This window comes from Lactuca sativa, chromosome 4 (genome assembly GCF_002870075.4).
Source record: "Lactuca sativa cultivar Salinas chromosome 4, Lsat_Salinas_v11, whole genome shotgun sequence".
Taxonomy (NCBI): domain Eukaryota; kingdom Viridiplantae; phylum Streptophyta; class Magnoliopsida; order Asterales; family Asteraceae; genus Lactuca; species Lactuca sativa.
In genome coordinates, this window is record NC_056626.2 from 157,244,410 (window position 1) to 157,264,046 (window position 19,637).

Consider the following 19,637-nt stretch of genomic DNA (forward strand, 5'->3'; position numbering starts at 1 on the left):
AAACTTAAAGATAACCTTTTTACAGAAAAGTTGTGATCTGTTCACGGACTGTTTTACCCATCTAAAACTTAATATTTTTCAAAATTATACAATATGAAAATATTTCAGGTCCACACCTTTTTGAGGACTATTCACACGCGTTCATATGATTTTTCTACGATTTATGGTGATTTTTACAAAACTACCTATAATTTCAGAACTTTTTTGGACCAGTCAGTGAAAATGAACATTTTGACTCTGATTAGGAACCACTAAAGGTGAGTGTAAACATTATGGACAAAGTAGACTCATTTTTTAAGCTCTGAGAGTTTACATATTTAGATTTTGACTTTCGATGATTTTTCTATAATTTTACTAAGAACATGGATAGAAAAGAATCAAAAACTAGAAAATAAAAAGGGACATTTTTATACTAAAGGATCACGTAGTTATGCTTGACATCAAATAATTATTATTGTGAATCTTTAACACTTTTGTAACATGTTGAGAAAACTGTACGAGTATATTGGAACTTACATATGGTTATTTCATGTTCTTTTATTATGATGGTAAAGTGATAATCATACATATATATATATATATATATATATATATATATATATATATATGTTTTATATCACTACAAAACATTTATGCTAAACTATAATCGGTATAGTCTATGAGTCTTTTACACAATGAATTTACTGTGGAAGGTTATTATTCCACTTACAAAGGGTTTTTTTTTCATTTACACTATATGTAAACTCGTTGAATCAAATTTTGTGAGCCAAAATCTTCACGTACAAATCAGTGTACCTACAAAAGTCTTGAATTATAATCGGAGTCTCCAGTAAGAGAGCGTGATAGTTGTGTATAGATCTATACGGGACTGACAAACCTGCACCTAAGCTGCTTGCAATAGCTAGACCGATAGATCTGGGGTGACAGATGTAATAACATTCCGATGCCTGAAGAACGTTGTAACAAGCCATCTATGTCGTTAGCATGGTTATAATAACTCACATGGGGAAACAACGACACATATAGTTGACGAGGATACATTCACTCAAAAGGTTTTATATAATTTAAAACTACATATACAATTATTAAGTATGGAAACTACTTGTACATTTCGGTCTTTGGGTTTTAAGACTGCAATTCATTTTTAAAGGAAAATATTGGATTTTCTGGAACGAACACTATCTTTTTATAAAGAAAGGCTTTCAACTCTACATACAAACACTTATGAACTCAACAACTTAATTGTTGACACTTTTTCAAAACTATTTGTATTCTCAGGTATTCATTAAAACATGTAACTACCAACTTTTGAGGATGAGACACTAAGGCGTCAGACAAATCATTTTTATCATTATATTGTAATTGATTTTGAAACATGTAACTCATAAAACAATGTAACCTTTTCAATTATATTTTATGATGGTTGTGTATAATTTGGTCACTATTATTCTCTATGTTATGATACAATTCATGAAAGTAAACCACCCCCGGACCTTTCCACCATCCTGGGTTGGGGGTGTGACAGTACCAATGCCGACCCACTAGTATTTGATTATAGTTTAGATGATTGTCTTTGTGATAATTGTCTGCTCTGCCACTATCTATTATGCTTTATGTGCTAGTATGTTATGTGATTATGCGACAGTGGTAGGAAGGGTAGGATATACCCTGTTACCAGTTGAAAGAGACTGAAGGGGAGGCCAGCACCCAGATATGCTAGGCAGTATGTGATTTATATGTACATGCTAGGGTATTATGTGGTAGTGGTAGTGGTAGGGGTAGGTCATTACCTAGATATGCTAGACAATTACCGACAGAAAGAGACCGAAGGGGTTGGACAGCACCCAGATATGCTAGGCAGTTACTGGTTGAAAGAGAGCGAAGGGGAGGCCAACACACATATATTCTAGGTATTGTATGGTACGTGGTATGATGGGGGATCTCACTAAGCTTTGTGCTTACAGTTTTCAGTTTTGGTTTCAGGTACTTCCTCTTCGAAGGGAAAGGAGTCGGCATGATCGTAGCGCATCACACTATAGTTTACGCACTAGAGATCTTTGGGATTTATACTTTGATGATGTTTTATTATGACACGTTTTGATTATCGATACATTGGCTTTTGATATGAGTGATACTATGATTGTTTTTAGACAAATGGTTTTATAATTGTTTAATTTAAAATGAAATTTTTGGTCTTAAATTTTGGGATGTTACACTAAATCTATCCAGGCCGTTATGAACTTTTGGAAATCTAGTTTTGTTACTGCATTTTGTTAAACCAATCAAGCAACATATCTAAGTACTAAATACTAGATTTAGAAGACGTAAAGAACTATATATATATTTACCAACCTTCATCACTGTTGGTAATAATTTCATCAGTACTTTCTGCACCGTATGGGGAATGATCTTCGCTTTTTTCTGGGTCATCACTAAAAATCACATCCTCATTTCCATCGTTATTCAATTGCATTTTGTCGTCGACGACATGCATTAGTATAGAAATATGAGTTAGATATTGAAAAAAAATATATGCTTATGAAAACTAAAAAAATGGCAATGATAATGAAAGGGTGAATTGTTTATATATATATATATATATATATATATATATATATATATATATATATATATATATATATATATATATAAATATATATGTAACACCCTGTTTATAAAATAAATAAATGTATAGAAGCCCTAAAATGAATAAAAATTGAGCGAGGCATTAGTTTCGAGGAGTTAAAAGTCACAATTACAGAAGTCAGGGTGCGTTTGGTAATAAATGGATTTAAATTGAAAAGATTTGAAGGCTTGAGGGGCTTATTGGTAATATAGGGATCTATTATGAAAGAAATTTATGGGATTAAGGCTTAAAATGTAAGTTTTGGAGTTAGTTTGTAAAGATTTCTAAAGGCAGGGGTTAAAAGTGTAAATTATGAACTTATTTTGAAAGAAAAGAAGGAAGGAGGGATCGATTATGTTAATATGGAAATGTGTTTTGAGGCACCGTGTATATAAGCGATATGTTAACCCTAACCCTAGAAAAATGGTTTCAGCCGCCATGTATGAAGTCGTCCCCCCTAGTCTACTGTTCCGATCAGTTGGGTAGCCATCGTCCGCCGTTGTTGATGAGCGCCATAACAGTGCTGTCGGAGACGTCATGAACAGCACGGATAATCGCTGAGGATCGATCTTTGGAGCAGCGTTTGTCATCTGTTAGGTGTGAATGATCGAGAAACGGATGGTAAGACCCAACCGCCGCTCACCTCCTTTCCTTTTCGTTCTTTTCTGTGAACACGAAGCTGGAATTGTTGCTATCGGGTGACCCTCGGGTGTCGTTTTCTTGTTCTAGCACCATTGCCGCCATTCTTCTCTTCTCTTTTCGCTCCTTTCGCCGTCATGGGGTTGTCTCTGCTGCTCTGGTAATGATCGCTACCCCGAAGGGGCAGTCGAGTCTACGTAGGTTATCACCTGTCGTGTTGAACCGAGAGGTGCTGTGAGATTGTTGCTGGCCGGAATTCGAAGACAAGAACCACCATGGCCGCCTGCCATGGTGGCCGCTGCTACTGCCGCCTTCTGGTGATGTCGTTGCCGTCGTGAGCCACTAAGTTGGTGGCTGGGGTGAACCTTGCAAATTAGAAGCTTGTAGGTGTGGGTTTATTTCAATGGAGAGGTGTGTGGGAGTTTATTTGGCCGAAAAGTTGAGAAAGGGCCATCGCCACCACCGTGAGGTGGTGGCTGCCGCCAAGCGCCACCGCCGGCCACCATGGTGTGGTTGGGTGTGTGTGTGTGTGTATTAGTTAGTGTGTGTATTAGTGAGTGTGTGTATTTTGGATTAAAGCCCTGTAATTGTAATTAGGAAATTGAATAGTAAAAATAATAATAACCACCATCATAAGGTGGTGGCCGCCGCCGTGAGCTGCCATCGACCACCACTACCCGAGGTGGTAGTGGGTGGTGCCCCGCTAGCAAACCCTAATGGGCTTAGATATTGGTTTTGGGCCTATTGGGCCATGTTTGGGTGGAAAACCCTAATTATGAGTTTTGGGCCTTAGAATTATTGGGCCCACTTGTGGGCCATTGGGATTGGATTGTGAATTAAGCCCAAACTATTCCATGCCATTTATCTTGTAGATTAAAGGACTTAATGAATTAAGTCCTTAATGGGCTAATTGAGAAAATACTAATATTTGAGAGATTATTAGCACACACACGAAAATTATTTAATAAATGAATATTAAATAATAACCATTGGCAGAAATTAATCTAAGCAATAAAGGACTTAGTGGATTAAGTCCTTAATGGATTAAGTCCCTAGTGTGTTAAGTCCTTATTGGGTTAAGTAAGAAACACTTAACCCTAGTTATCATTTGATGTGAAACCCTAATTTCACTTGGGCTTTGTGTGGGCCATCCGAGAATAATCAAATGGACTAGAGTAATTAGTTGGGCTTTAAGGGAAGGCCCATATGAAGAATTGGGCCATATGTTGGGCTTTGATCCGTAGTTGACTTTGGGTCTATGGAATGGGCCTTGGGCTTGGGTAAGCCAGGCTAGGGGTAATGTAGTAATTATCCAAAGCATGTATTTTTAGTTCTGTGTTAGAACCCAATTATTAATTGGGTGTTATTTGGTGTTGACAGTTCGGGAATCTGTCAGCCAGCAGCTGGGGTGGAGTCTGCGGGACTTCAGCAGTGTGGGATTGTGTCTACGGGACTTCAGCAGTGTGAGGTGAGTTTCCTTCCAGTAGGAATGGGTCTAAGGCCACAATGCCGGCCCGTCTAGTTAGCAGTAGTTTCCGGACTTCGGTTCGATGCAGTAGTTAGTATGTTTGATGCCTTCGTGGCTCAGACAGGATTTATGTGTTATGCGTTATGTGTTCCGGGCATCGGCCCGATGCAATATGCAATATATGTGTTTATGCTAATTGATATGTTATGCTATGTTCAGTCAGTTTCCGGACTTCGGTCCGATGCAGGGGGCAAGGCCCCAGTTAGTCCGGACTTCGGTCCGATGCAGGGGACGGGGTCCCAGTCAGTTTCCGAACTTCGGTCCGATGCAGGGGGCAAGGCCCCAGTTAGTCCGGACTTCGGTCCGATGCAGGGGACGGGGTCCCAGTCAGTTTCCGGACCTCGGTACGATGCAGTGGGCAAGGCCCAGTATGTGCTTTATATGTATTGTATGGTATGTGGTATTTTGGAGGAGCTCACTAAGCTTCGTGCTTACGGTTTTCAGTTTTGGTTTCAGGTACTCAGTTTTCAAAAGAGGAGCTCGGAAAGATTGCAGTGCACACACCGTCTGTTCAGCCTGGGATGTTTATACTCTAATATATTTGACAGTTTTTTTGAGATAAATTCTTTATGACTCTTATATGACGTTTGATGAATATGGTTTTATTACTAATTTTAAAACGAAATTTTCAGACTGTATTTTTGGGATGTTACAAGTTGGTATCAGAGCCTTGGTTTGAGGGATTCGGGCGCACTCACGAGTGCGTCTGAACTCAAACTAAGGAAGAGGTATAAAGTTTTCAAGAGAAAAACCATGGTTACAAAAGAATTTTGAGAAAAGAAAACAATTTTAGAAAAAGTATAAAGAAAAGAGTTTTAGAAAAAGCGAAAAGAATTTTGAAAAGAGAAAAGGGTGTGGTACATGCAATCAGCCGAGCTCAAGTAAGTACTCCCAAATTACCTATACAAGTTTATGATCAATAGTTTCAGTTTCAGTTTTAGTTCCAGTTTCAGTTTCAGTTTTAGTAGAACAGCATGCTAGTATAGGACTAAGGATCTAGGAGGATGCCTTATGTGCCTGCTTTATGTGTTTCAGCTTGATAAGAATTTAATGCTAGTATTGAGTAGACAGTAGTAGGATAGCCTGTGTAGGTTATGCCTGATAGTATGAGTTTAGCATTGTATGCTAGTACAGTTTCTTGTCATGAGAATAGTTTTGCCTGAGTATGTTTTCTTTATCCGAATGCTGCTTGCTTTGTGCTTTGTGGGACTCTGAGTGATGGGAGTTAGCCATTAGGTGAATACGTCACATCACATGTGATCAGGGTTGAATAATCTCAGAGTGCTGGATTTGGCCCTACTGTGCAGCTCTTGTTTGAGTCTAACCGTTGTAAGGACAAGACTTTTACTCGAAGGATTATCCGAGCCACATTTTATGTGATGGTATTCAGGTGGTGGCTAATTGGCATTACAAGGAGGCCTTCAGCAGCTGAGGACTAGTTTGGGTGGAGTCAGAAGTTCCCTAGGGAAAGCCTACGAAGGTAGTAGCAGAGATTGGTAGCAGTAGAGTGACTTGGTGGAGTCAAGGCAGTTCTTGAGGAAAGTACAGATAGATGTGGAAGGTAGTATGGGCCCGTACTATTGAAAGCAGAGGATCCGTACTCGAATCAAGGAAGGCTGAGATGAATCCAGGGAACTTGTAGTGTGTGAGATCCCTTGAGATTGGGTGAGTATTGTGATGTTAGTGATGGCATGTTGCCGAGTACAGTGACGCTACGTGGTAGACCAGATGGTAGTTCTGGTGTCGACAGGGGATCAGGCTCGGACTCTGGAGCCTGGCAGATTGATGATCAGATGAGAGAGAGTTCATTTCATTTGAGAATTTTGCGCAGTATCACTGACCAGACTCCTATGATCCTCAGTATGATCAAGGAGGGCATTATGGAGATTTGTGATGAGAGGCTGAGTGCATTCTGCACTGAGATAGCAGTCATGATAGAGACTCGTACGTTGATGTTTCTGGAATTCACAGTTTGTGAGGCTTCAGATTGTCATGGGGGTTAGGGACCCCATTGTTAGCAGTAGATGGTTGGCGGATGTCACCAACGCTTTGCGTACCAGACATTGTCTCGAAAGGAGACAAGATCTGACTTACTTCCTGTCTCCTGAGGGATAGAGCACGAGATTGATAGGAAGAGGTCGGTAGTGAGTTGTGTGATGCGGTTGATGCTAGTTCATGGGATGACTTTTAGACCAGATTCTGAGTAGTATGTGCCCAGGCGATTGAGGCGCAGCAGTTGGCGCAAGAGTTGTTAGATCTCCACCAGAAGACTGAGACTGTGGTAGAGATCACTGCCAAGTCTTGGGAAAGAGCTTATATGGTACCATAGTATGCAACAGATGAGGAAATAAAGAAGGTAAGTTATCAGAACATACTATAGAATGACAACAGGGAGATTGTGAGTATCTCGGGGTGCAAGACCCTGAATGATATGACTTCCATAGCTCGAGAGCGGGATATGGACTTGGCGCACATTGGTAAGAGGGAACCAAATCAATTGCTTATAGTGAGGGGTCTCAAGAAGGGACCGTACATTTCAGATTAGCTTTCGAGAGACCAGCAGGACCAGATTCGGTGCAGCACTTGCAGGAAACTGCACAAGGGAGCCTTTCGTTGCAGAGGTTTGAGTAAGTATAACCCTGAGCTATCCTCAGTTTGTGTCTGAATTGTATTTTTATGAGATGTCATATGCCAATTGCATACCGAGAAGCATTGGCGAATAGTGATAGACCAATTCCCCAGATTGCGGGATTGGGAGAGTACAACGTCATCTTGGTTTATTCCAAGACTGGGGAGCAGTACGAGAAACACCTGAGGGAGGTGCTAGAGGCTTTGAGGAGGAAGAGAATTTTCGCAAGGTTCTTTAATCGTGAGTTTTGATTGTGCGGGGTGCAATTTCTTGGGGTACCTCGTCAATTGGAAGGATATTCTAGTCAATCCGGCCAAGATAGAGGCCGTGATAAAGTGGGAGATTCCGATGGTCTCCAATTGAGATTCGGAGTTTCCTGGGTCTAGCGGGTTATTACCGGAGAATTATTCGGATTTTTAGAGTTGTGTGATCTTTTGGATTAGCTAGTGTTGAAACACTAGCAATGGCAAGTGTGGTTTCTAGCAGATTGGTCATGGGTGGTGAGAAGGATTGGGTATTCTTCCAGTTTTGTGTGTTGTAGGGCATTAGCTGAATCAAAGTGGGGGAGAATCACCCAAGGATTTGGAAGCGGAAGCAGTTTTGAGACTATGATAAGTTTTGCATCCTTGTATGAAAAGGAAGACAGTCCATGTGGTTGTATGGTTCGGGGAGAGTGTGATATGGAAGTTCGGAAAACTTGCCAATACGGAGATCGCGTTCCCGTAATGTTCACTAGCAGCCAGATAGTGTTAGAGTGTTGTAAGTGTGCGGGTGTAACCATAGCATTCACGAGTAACTAGACAATGATAGAGTGGTGTGATTCTGCAGGTGTAGCCGTAGCATTCACTAGGTTGGTAGATAGTGTGAGTGTGTTGTTAGGATGCGGAAAGAACAGTAGTACCCACCAGTTCGGGTGTAGCAGTGAGGAAATGGAAATCCATGGATTGGATTTCGGAATTTCCTAGACGGATGAGACCTGGTTAAGCTAGTGATAAGATTGTAGAAACGCTGCTACAGAGATGAGAGCAAGGAAGCAGTGGACTACTTAAGGTCATTTATGACATAAGGCTACAATTGGACATGTAGCAATCGCGTATAGCTTTGGGTTTGGTGACGTTACGATTCGACGCATGGAACCAATCAGTTAGAGCAGAAGGACGTTAGGGCCACAGTGACAAGATTACTAGTAGCAGCCAGATCCATAGAAGGATTTCGTTTAGAAGTTGTGCGAGGTGACTAAGTAGGGAGTCCTTTGACTTCGCAGTTGGGCTGGAACCCGATATTTTAGATGATTGGCGGAAAATTGAGACTAGGTAGGTCTCGGTAGATGTCAGGAAGCAGCCACGTGACAGCATACAGTTTCAGACAGTTCAGTGTTTTGAGTAGTTCAGTGTTCAGACAGTTCAGTATTTCGGGCAGTTCAGTGTTCAGGTAGTTCAGTGTTCAGACAGTTCAATGTTTCAGGCAATTACAACTTTTGGGCAATGTTAGTAATTGTGCCCTAAGTTGCAAGTACAGACAGGATAGCTGGTTTATTGGGAAGTGACAAGTCACCCTTAGCGGAAATATCTGAGCATTGGCCAAGTATAAGTGATCTTCAGGGATAATTAGGTCTGTGAACTTGTTTCGTAGTGGGGATTTCGAGCTAGCAGGATGTTGAGGGGTCAGTTGAGAGATAAGCAGGCTGGTTTCATCAATAATGATTCAGTAAGAGTGGTCTGTCAAGATTCAGACCATTTCGAGACAACAGAATTCAGATGAAATAAATGTGATCTTGTTGCGAGGAATGAGTTCGCATGCGAATGCTAGGGCTTAGAGATGATTGGTCACAGCTACCCTGAGAAGGCTAGGGTGTGCCCAAAATTATGACCATGTTACTCGAGTGGTTAGCGTGTAAGGTAGGATAAGGAGTGATTTCGAGGACGGAATCTAATTTAAGTGGGGGAGAGTTGTAACACCCCGTTTATAAAATAAATAAATGTATAGAATCCCTAAAATGAATAAAAATTGAGTGAGGCATTAGTTTCGAGGAGTTAAAAGTCACAATTACAAAAGTCAGGGTGCGTTTGGTAATAAATGGATTTAAATTGAAAAGATTTGAAGGCTTGAGGGGCTTATTGGTAATATAGGGATCTATTATGAAAGAAATTTATGGGATCAAGGCTTAAAATGTAAGTTTTGGAGTTAGTTTGTAAAGATTTCTGAAGGCAGGGGTTAAAAGTGTAAATTATGAACTTATTTTGAAAGAAAAGAAGGAAGGAGGGATCGGTTATGTTAATATGGAAATGTGTTTTGAGGCACCGGGTATATAAGCGATATGTTAACCCTAACCCTAGAAAAATGGTTTCAGCCGCCATGTATGAAGTCGTCCCCCCTAGTCTACTGTTCCGATCAACTGGGTAGCCATCGTCCACCGTTGTTGATGAGCACCATAACAGTGATGTCGGAGACGTCATGAACAACACGAATAATCACTGAGGATCGATCTTTGGAGCAGCGTTTGTCAACTGTTAGGTGTGAATGATCGAGAAACGGACGGTAAGACCCAACCGCCACTCACCTCCTTTCCTTTTCGTTCTTTTCTGTGAACACGAAGCTGGAATTGTTGCTATCGGGTGACCCTCGGGTGTTGTTTTCTTGTTCTAGCACCATTTCCGCCGTTCTTCTCTTCTCTTTTCGCTCCTTTCGCCGTCATGGGGTTGTCTCTGCTGCTCTGGTAATGATCGCCACCCCGAAGGGGCAGTCGAGTCTACATGGGTTATCACCTGTTGTGTTGAACCGAGAGGTGCTGTGAGATTGTTGCTGGCCGGAATTCGAAGACAAGAACCACCATGGCCGCCTGCCATGGTGTCCGCTGCTACTGCCGCCTTCCGGTGATGTCGTTGCTGTCGTGAGCCACTAAGTTGGTGGCTGGGGTGAACCTTGCAAATTAGAAGCTTGTAGGTGTGGGTTTATTTCAATGGAGAGGCGTGTGGGAGTTTATTTGGCCGGAAAATTGAGAAAGGGCCATCGCCACCAATCGCCACCGCCGGCCACCATGGTGTGGTTGGGTGTGTGTGTGTGTGTATTAGTTAGTGTGTGTATTAGTGAGTGTGTGTATTTTGGATTAAAGCCCTGTAATTGTAATTAGGAAATTGAATAATAAAAATAATAATAACCACCATCATAAGGTGGTGGCCGCCGCCGTGAGCTGCCATCGACCACCACTACCCGAGGTGGTAGTGGGTGGTGCCCCGCTAGCAAACCCTAATGGGCTTAGATATTGGTTTTGGGCCTATTGGGCCATGTTTGGGTGGAAAACCCTAATTATGAGTTTTGGGCCTTAGACTTATTGGGCCCACTTGTGGGCCATTGGGATTGGATTGTGAATTAAGCCCAAACTATTCCATGCCATTTATCTAGTAGATTAAAGGACTTAATGAATTAAGTCCTTAATGGGCTAATTGAGAAAATACTAATATTTGAGAGATTATTAGCACACACACGAAAATTATTTAATAAATGAATATTAAATAATAACCATTGGCAGAAATTAATCTAAGCAATAAAGGACTTAATGGATTAAGTCCTTAATGGATTAAGTCCCGAGTGTGTTAAGTCCTTAGTGGGTTAAGTAAGAAACACTTAACCCTAGTTATCATTTGATGTGAAACCCTAATTTCACTTGGGCTTTGTGTGGGCCATCCGAGAATAATCAAATGGACTAGAGTAATTAGTTGGGCTTTAGGGGAAGGCCCATATGAAGAATTGGGCCATATGTTGGGCTTTGATCCGTAGTTGACTTTGGGCCTATGGATTGGGCCTTGGGCTTGGGTAAGCCAAGCTAGGGGTAATGTAGTAATTATCCAAAGCATGTATTTTTAGTTATGTGTTAGAACCCAATTATTAATTGGGTGTTATTTGGTGTTGATAGTTCGGGAATCTGTCAGCCAGCAGCTGGGGTGGAGTCTGCGGGACTTCAGCAGTGTGGGATTGTGTCTGCGGGACTTCAGCATTGTGAGGTGAGTTTCCTTCCAGTAGGAACGGGTCTAAGGCCACAATGCCGGCCCGTCTAGTTAGCAGTAGTTTCCAGACTTCGGTCCGATGCAGTAGTTACTATGTTTGATGCCTTCGTGTCTCAGAAATGATTTATGTGTTATGCGTTATGTGTTCCGGGCAGCGGCCCGATGCAGTATGCAGTATATGTGTTTATGCTAATTGATATGCTATGCTATGTTTAGTCAGTTTCCGGACTTCGGTCCGATGTAGGGGGCAAGGCGCCAGTTAGTCCGGACTTCGGTCCGATGCAGGGGACGGGGTCCCAGTCAGTTTCTGGACTTCGGTCTGATGCAGGGGGCAAGGCCCCAGTTAGTCCGGACTTCGGTACGATGCAGGGGACGGGGTCCCTGTCAGTTTCCGGACCTCGGTCCGATGCAGTGGGCAAGGCCCAGTATGTGCTTTATATGTATTGTATGGTATGTGGTAGTTTGGGGGAGCTCACTAAGCTTCGTGCTTACGGTTTTCAGTTTTGGTTTCAGGTACTCAGTTTTCAAAAGAGGAGCTCAGAAAGATTGAAGTGCACACACCGTCTGTTCAGCCTGGGATGTTTATACTCTGATATATTTGACAGTTGTTTTGAGATAAATTCTTTATGACTCTTATATGACGTTTGATGAATATGGTTTTATTACTAATTTTAAAACGAAATTTTCAGACTGTATTTTTGGGATGTTACAATATATATATATATATATATATATATATATATATATATATATATATATATATATATATATATATATATATATATATATATGGAATTGAAATTTTATAATAATTTAAATCCTTTTTCTTTTGGGATTTGGAGGGAACTAAAATTAAGAATTTAATTTCGTATAAGGTACTGATATTTCTTTCTTGTTAGCTTGATTTTTCCTCTTATAAATTAAAATAATAATATCAATAATAAACACATAAAAAATTTAAAAATACATAAAAAAGACTTTAGTAATTAATAAATTAAAAATATATTTTTTATGGGATGTTTTTATAAATTGTAAGGGTGAAAGTGAAATTGTACAAAGTTCAAAGTCCAAGATATAGATAATTGGGGGCATCGATCGTCACTCTAGTGTCATAGAATGATAGACGATTTTCCTATCGTGTGTTCTCGATTGATCACTAGCCAGGGGCCCACGGTACGAGTGCCCTGTGAAGTGTGTGTGGGTCGTGGATATGGATCACTGAGGGTACTAGTCATCATTTTGATCTACCTTCATATATATGGGTCGAGGCATATATTTCCTTTCCTAGGCTCTCACCTTGGGGACCATGGTGTAGGGATGCATGTGGGTCATGTATACGGGTCGATGTCAGTTTAGGAGCATCGATCGTAACCGTGTTGTAGTCATATATAGTCCAAGACACGCCTTATTTTCTTATGTTCTTCTTCAGGGGACCATGCATGGTATGGGTGCCGGGTCACATGCTAAATTTCAAGGACACAGATCATTGGGGTGTATGTCATCACTCTTGTGTGATGGAATAAGACACAATTTTCTTTAGTGTGTTCTAGATCGATCATTACCCAGGGAACCACGGTACGAGTTCCCCGTGAAATGTGTATAGGTTGTGGATATGGATCATTGGGGGTAAATATCATCAACTTGATCTACCATTCACCTCTGATCCGAAATGACAAGAGCTAACAATAGGATCCTCCTTCCTACAGGTTTCAAGGAGTCCACAAGCTTTGGGCTCCAGATGAGCCCCCAACCGTGTTGGAACCTGAAAGTGAACCTATAGCAATCCTTAGTACTCATTCCGAAGTGTCTATGTTCCGAAGTGGACAGTGGTCTGGAATCTGTCCGGACCAGGAAAGAAGAAGATGTGAAGCTGAAGACTTTCCAGAATGAATCTCGTGTTCGGAATGGATGTTGATCCGGAGCAACTCCATTTTGTCTTAGTGCATTTATTATATTTGTCTTTGTATTGATGTAACGTTTCATAGGACTTAGTCTTTTGTTGTATTTGGACAATCAGAATGTCAGAAACATTTTTATTGTCCAGTCCTATGTAAGCACTCTAGTTAATTCATTGTAACCTTCACTCCTATTTATAGGAGCATTCAATACAAGTCAACTATGAATCTTTCATTCAACCTTTGGCACTTTTACTAAGTTATTTCAAACATTCTTCTTGTTCTTCATTTATTAACTTTACCTTGATCATTTATTTTCATTGCTCATTAAACGACTTGATCATTTGCTAAATCTATTATCTAAGACTTGACTGGTCTTTCCAAGCTTGACTTGAACATTTATTAGCAAGCAGACATTGATCTTCAACATTCACTCAAGGTTTAAGTTTTCAAACCTTGTCCCTACGCATTAGATCGATCTTGCTCTCTCAATTGGTATCAAAACTTGAGTGGTTGTCCTTTGAATCCATAAGATCATATTATAGTTGGTTTGAAATTACCTTGGTATTTCAACCATTTCTGTGCTAAGGATAATAGTTCTTCTATATACCACTTTAGCTTGAAGATATCTTAACTTCAATGGCTACTTCTAATCCTCAGCAAATGATTTCAATGCAAATTGAAAATAGCGTGGGTGGCCTTACACGTGCCCCATTGCTAGTTGTGGAAGAATATGATCGCTGGAAAGTTAGAATGGAAAGATTTTTACTATCCAAGGATAAAGGTGAAGAAATCTGGAGATCCGTCACAAAAGGTCCACATGTTCCTGTAAGAACAGTTGTAAGAGATGCAGCTGCTCAGCTCATGCATGAAGATGAAACTCGCCCAACTCCTTTAACTGTAGATGATATCGAGAAGTTGCATGTTGATCAAGTTGCTTTCTCAGAAATGGTGTTTGGTGTTCCTCCTTCACTCTTTGAGCACATAAAGCTATGCAAATCAGCCAAAGAGATTTGGGACACTCTTTAGGACCTGATTGAAGGTTCGGAAAATATGAAAGACGAGCGTCTCACGTCAGTTGTCAACGACTTCGACACCTTCACCACCACTCCTGGTGAATCAGTGGCCTCAGCGTCCAACCGTTACCGTATCGTGGTCAACAACATGACTGCTCATGGGATTGTTCGAACTCCTTTGGAGTACAATCTCAAATTCATAAACTGTCTCGGCAAAGGATCGGGAAATGTAAAATCTTGTCTTCAAAGCAATGGTTCCTTGAAAAAGTTGAAGCTCTATCAACTTTTTTATGAATTTCAAGGACATGAGTCAAATGTTGCTCAAAACATAAGGGAACTCTCCAGAGGTCCTCTTTCCCTTGCCAGTTCTTTTGAATCAACCATTCCGAACTCATCTACATCGGATCCCTTCCAACCCATTGTTCCATCTGTTCAAACATCCGCACCCACCTTACCCACACAAATCTATCCTATTGATGATTCTGAAGCCATGGACTCTGAACTCCGTTTCCAACAGGAGTTCGCTCTACTCTCAATGAAGTACAAAAGCCCTTTCAATCCTTCTTACAAACCTTACCAAAACCGATTCCATGCTCCTCACCAGAACAATCGTCAACCATACTCTGCTCCGGAACCTAAACCCTCTTCGGCAAATCCTCATGCATACAAACCGAACCTCTCTAAGCCTAACTCTACTTCGGAACCTTCTCAGAGTTCCAAATCCGACAAACCAAAAATTATGTGTCATAAGTGTGGACATGCAAATCATTTTTCTAAAGATTTCCTGGCTGATGCTTCGTAGAAACAAAAAATCAAGGAACCTGCCTACTACATCCGAAAAGCACAAGAGATGGTTGAAAGTGAAAAAGCCTTTGTGACAATAGTGTCGAGAGACGTTGAAGGATATTGGTCATCCGGGGATGATGATGACATGGTAACTGGAAGGAATATGTGTCTGATGGCAAGACAAACGGTTGAATGTGATGAAGGATATTGGTCTTCTGGGTTAAAAGTTGAAGATGATGTTGCTGAACCTCACCATTGCTACATTGCCACCAACGATCCACCAGGTCGAAGCATCGTTCAATAGGTAAAATCTATGATCTCTGATAACAATTTTGATCTATCTCTTTGTGAACCTTATCTGACCCAAATCCAAACAGATATGAGCACCATCTATAAAGCCTATGAGTCTGCCATAGAAGCCAGTGAGAACGACTGTGAACTAAATCATCTTAGGTAATGTTTTGAGGATAAAAAATTGAAAAGCGAGTCTTTAGAGCATGAGCTTGTAATGTCAAAAGATGAATGTATCATTTTGAAAGATAAATGTGAAATCACCTATTCTGAATGCAATATTTTAATTTCTGATAACAAATGTCCCAATGCAAAGATAGATGCTTTGCATAATTTTGTAGACATGCTTGAAGTAGGCATTCGGATGACTCATAATTTTCGTCATCCATGGTCTAAATCACCTGGTGTCAGAAGCGAGTTTCCGAAACCAATTGCTAGTCCCCTGAAGGAATTGCAAATTTTGACATTCATGGGAGAGGTTCCGAACATCAAACATTCGGACACCCCTGTTTCTCCCTTGTCTCCACTTCCTGAGACTACAGACCATTTTGAGTCCTTAATTCCTGAGTTCAAACCAATTGTTGTAAAGTGTCCTGATTTCATGCAACTTCCGCCTCTGATAAACCTGGACCTGAATAGGACCACAAAATTTCATTACACGTCTTCCAATTTGCGCAGATTATGTTCCTAGGAGTAATCATACAAACGACTACGTAGTTGAAGAAATTCCTTCCCTGGCAACCGAATCTGATACCTCTGAGTTTGTATGGGCATCCTTAGATGATAAAGTTGAAAAATCAAGTTGTGTCTCCTCTGATTCTTGCGAATCTGATCCCTCTGTAGTTTAAAAAACGAAATTGATTCCCATTACTCCTGAGTTTAGTAATCTATCCGTAGGACAAACTTCAAAATCCTCATCTAGGAGAAAACCAATGTTGAATAGGAAGGATATTGTTGATCCCAAAGTAGAATCACAAAATGCACATAAGAAGGAAATTAAGTTAGACAAAATTCCAGGTTCACTGAAAACTCCAAACCATGTGTATCTCGGAATTCTCATGCATCAACTCATAGTCAAAACTCCTTTGATCTTACTAAGATCCTCAAAAGACCTTATGTGTGACATCCCCAAAATCACGGCCAGAAAAGACCGGTTTGTTTATGCCTTGTTTAAAAATCAGAGCAACATTTTAAATAAAATTGTTGCGGAATTTGTCCCAAAACAAAATATGATAAAGATTTATCAAAAGCATTTCCATAGAAATGTATTTCATTAAAAGACTTGGGATGTCATGTTGGTACAGATCAAAAGCATAAACAGTACAATATAAGCCTTACTACATTATTTCATATATACAAGCCTATATCCGTAATCCCTCGTCCAAACATCATATCTATGCTCAAGCGCCACTACCTGTAATACATAAAGCTGGGTGGGTCAGGCTTGGGAGCCTGGTGAACACATAGGGTTTTCAACCCACAATAAATAAGTTTATTAATTTCATCAATCAACAATAACCCGATTACCCGTTCCCGTTATCCTCACTTTACGTCCCTAAACACCTATCATAAGGGATCTAGCCTAAGGATCATCATTGGGATGGACACTACTGCTAAGGGGATTCCTTAACAATAAATGTCCTAAAGACAACCATGTGGGGGATGGAGTACACCGGTGAACACATCGTTCATAAACACCTACAAGTTGCGAGTCTGCTAGTGTTCCACTGGACTGTCTAGAAGAGTCCGTGGTCGTCATCCATACCCTGCTAGATGACAGAATCAACAACATCAACATCGAGGCCTCTCATCATTTTATCACACATCACCTATTACATCTACCCGTGTTTTACCCCAACATTTTCGTAGATATAAAATACATATACAGTTTAAATCATTGAAAACATGTATAACGATGTTCATCCAGCATAGATAGCAAGTATTCAGATATTATGCACCAATAACATTCCTATTATTATTTGAAAGCTATATTAAAAATTGCGTATGCGTAGCACACTTACAGCGAATTTTATCAAAAACCGGAACTTAATTAGAGCAGCGTTTCGAAACCGAAAGGCTCTTTTTCTCGGGACTCCGGGAGCCTCAGGGCTTCCCTCGAGAGCTAGGGGTTTTATCTAGGGCTTAGGGGGTTTAGAGGAGCTAGAGAGAGAAACTAGTGAGAGAAAGAAGGTGGAAAGGTGTGTGAAATCCGGGCAACTTCGCATGCCTTTTATAGGCGCGAAGCCTCGGTGGTACGCTGGGCGTTCAGCAGCTACGCGGGGCGTAGCTTCGGATCAGACATCCAGGTGGCAAGCTTCGCATGGTGCAACGCGGCCTGTTCTCGGACCACATGAAGACCCTTCATACGCGGCACGTTCTGAGCTCGGACGCTAGGCGTAGCGAAGGGCGATGCGTCACTTATCCGAGGCGGGTACTGAGTCAGCAATGGAGGGTCCAGATTGCGCCACGTCATCGATCGAGCAACATATTTCGCAACTTTGAGTCTAAACTTTAAAAGTTCGTATCTTTCACATACGATCTCCGTTTTTGACGTTCTTTATATCCACGCGAAGGTGGGAACATACTCTACAACATTGGTTTAGACTACGTCGGCTAATTTTGACTCGATTTTAAATTTTATATTATTAACAGACCGGGACATGATTGGTCCGTTAAATCCTCATAACTTCTTCATCTGACGTCCGTTTTCGCCCATCGTTTGCTCGTTATGCTACTTTTAACGAGATCTTCGATTCTCATTTAGGACATGTCAGCTAAAAATCACTCAATCTAATATTCGAATTTCGGGCTATACACTGCTTATCCGAAACTTTAAAAAATAATAACTTCTTCATACGAAGTCAGATTTGGGTGTTCTTTTTATCGATGTTCTTAGTTTAACATATTATACGACTTTTGTTTAGATCGCTAAGGCTAAATCTCGCTCTATCGTAAATTCACTATTTACGCTTCCTGGTATCGTGCCGGTTCTGTCGCGAAACTTCGACGGGTCATAACTTCTTCGTTATAACTCGGATTTCGGCGTTCCTTATATCCCCAGAATCCTTGTTTCAACCACTACAACTTTATATAAAGATATCGGGCTTATCTCACACTTTAGTTTTGACGCTTATTTTTATTCTTTATTAATTATACATTTATAATTAAATAATAAACACATAAACACACATAATTCACATAATACTCAAATATTTCATCTTTATTACTTCAAAAAGAGTTACAATAGTTGACCTAGACTATTACATTGACAAATATGCTTAGCCCTGAAACCCGGGCGTTACAATTCTCTCCCCTTAGGATGATTCTGTCCTGGAATTATGCATCAGCAAACATATGTGGATAGCGACTCATCATGTCATCCTCTGTTTCCCAAGTGAGATTCGGCCCATTCGAATGTTTCCATCGGACTAGCACTAAGTCGACCATCTTGCATCGTAACTTCTTAGTCTTACGGTCAACAATTGCCTCAGGCTCTTCGATCAGCCTTTTATTTTCATCCATCCTTAACTCTGAGATTGGAATTATGTCGGGAACATCTCCCGTGAATTTCCTTAGATAACACACATGGAAGGTGTTATGAATACCATTGAGTTCTTCGGGGAAATCCAGCTTATAAGCTTGGTTCCCAATCTTCTGAAGAACTTTAAACGGTCCAATAAACCTTGGACTCAACTTTCCTCATTTCCCAAATCGTATAAGTCCCTTCCACGGTGAGACTTTTAGCAAAACCGAATCCCCAACTTCGAAGGTTATCGGTCGTCTTTTCTTGTCAGCATAGCTCTTCTGACGATCCTAGGCTGCTAACATTCTTTCCCTAATCACCTTCAACTTTTCAGCAGTCTCATGGACTATCTCGGGGCCCATAAACTGCTTCTCTCCGGCTTCAAGCCAACAAGACGGAGTACGACACTTCTGTCCATACAAGGCTTGATAAGGTGCCATCTTGATACTCGAGTGAAAACTATTGTTGTAGGAAAATTCTACCAGAGGTAAGTGCTCGTCCCAATTCCCTTGGAATTCGAGGGTACGTGCTCTCAACATATCTTCCAATGTCTAAATCATTCTTTCGCTCTGACCATCAGTTTGCGGATGGTAAGCCATACTCAAACATAATTTAGTACCCAATTCCTCTTGTAGACTCCTCCAAAACCTCGACGTGAAACGACTATCATGATCTGATACAATCATAAGAGGGACACCGT

The 19,637-nt window shown here is 40.8% G+C and overlaps 1 long non-coding RNA gene across 1 annotated transcript; it reads left to right on the forward strand.

Annotated features, from left to right (window-relative positions):
- Positions 1 to 9,746: 9,746 nt before the first annotated feature.
- On the forward strand, positions 9,747 to 12,114 carry LOC111906879 (uncharacterized). Its single transcript, XR_008231727.1, has 3 exons — positions 9,747 to 9,960; positions 11,336 to 11,876; positions 11,940 to 12,114. It is a non-coding gene; the product is annotated as an uncharacterized LOC111906879 (long non-coding RNA).
- The last annotated feature ends 7,523 nt before the right edge of the window (positions 12,115 to 19,637 follow it).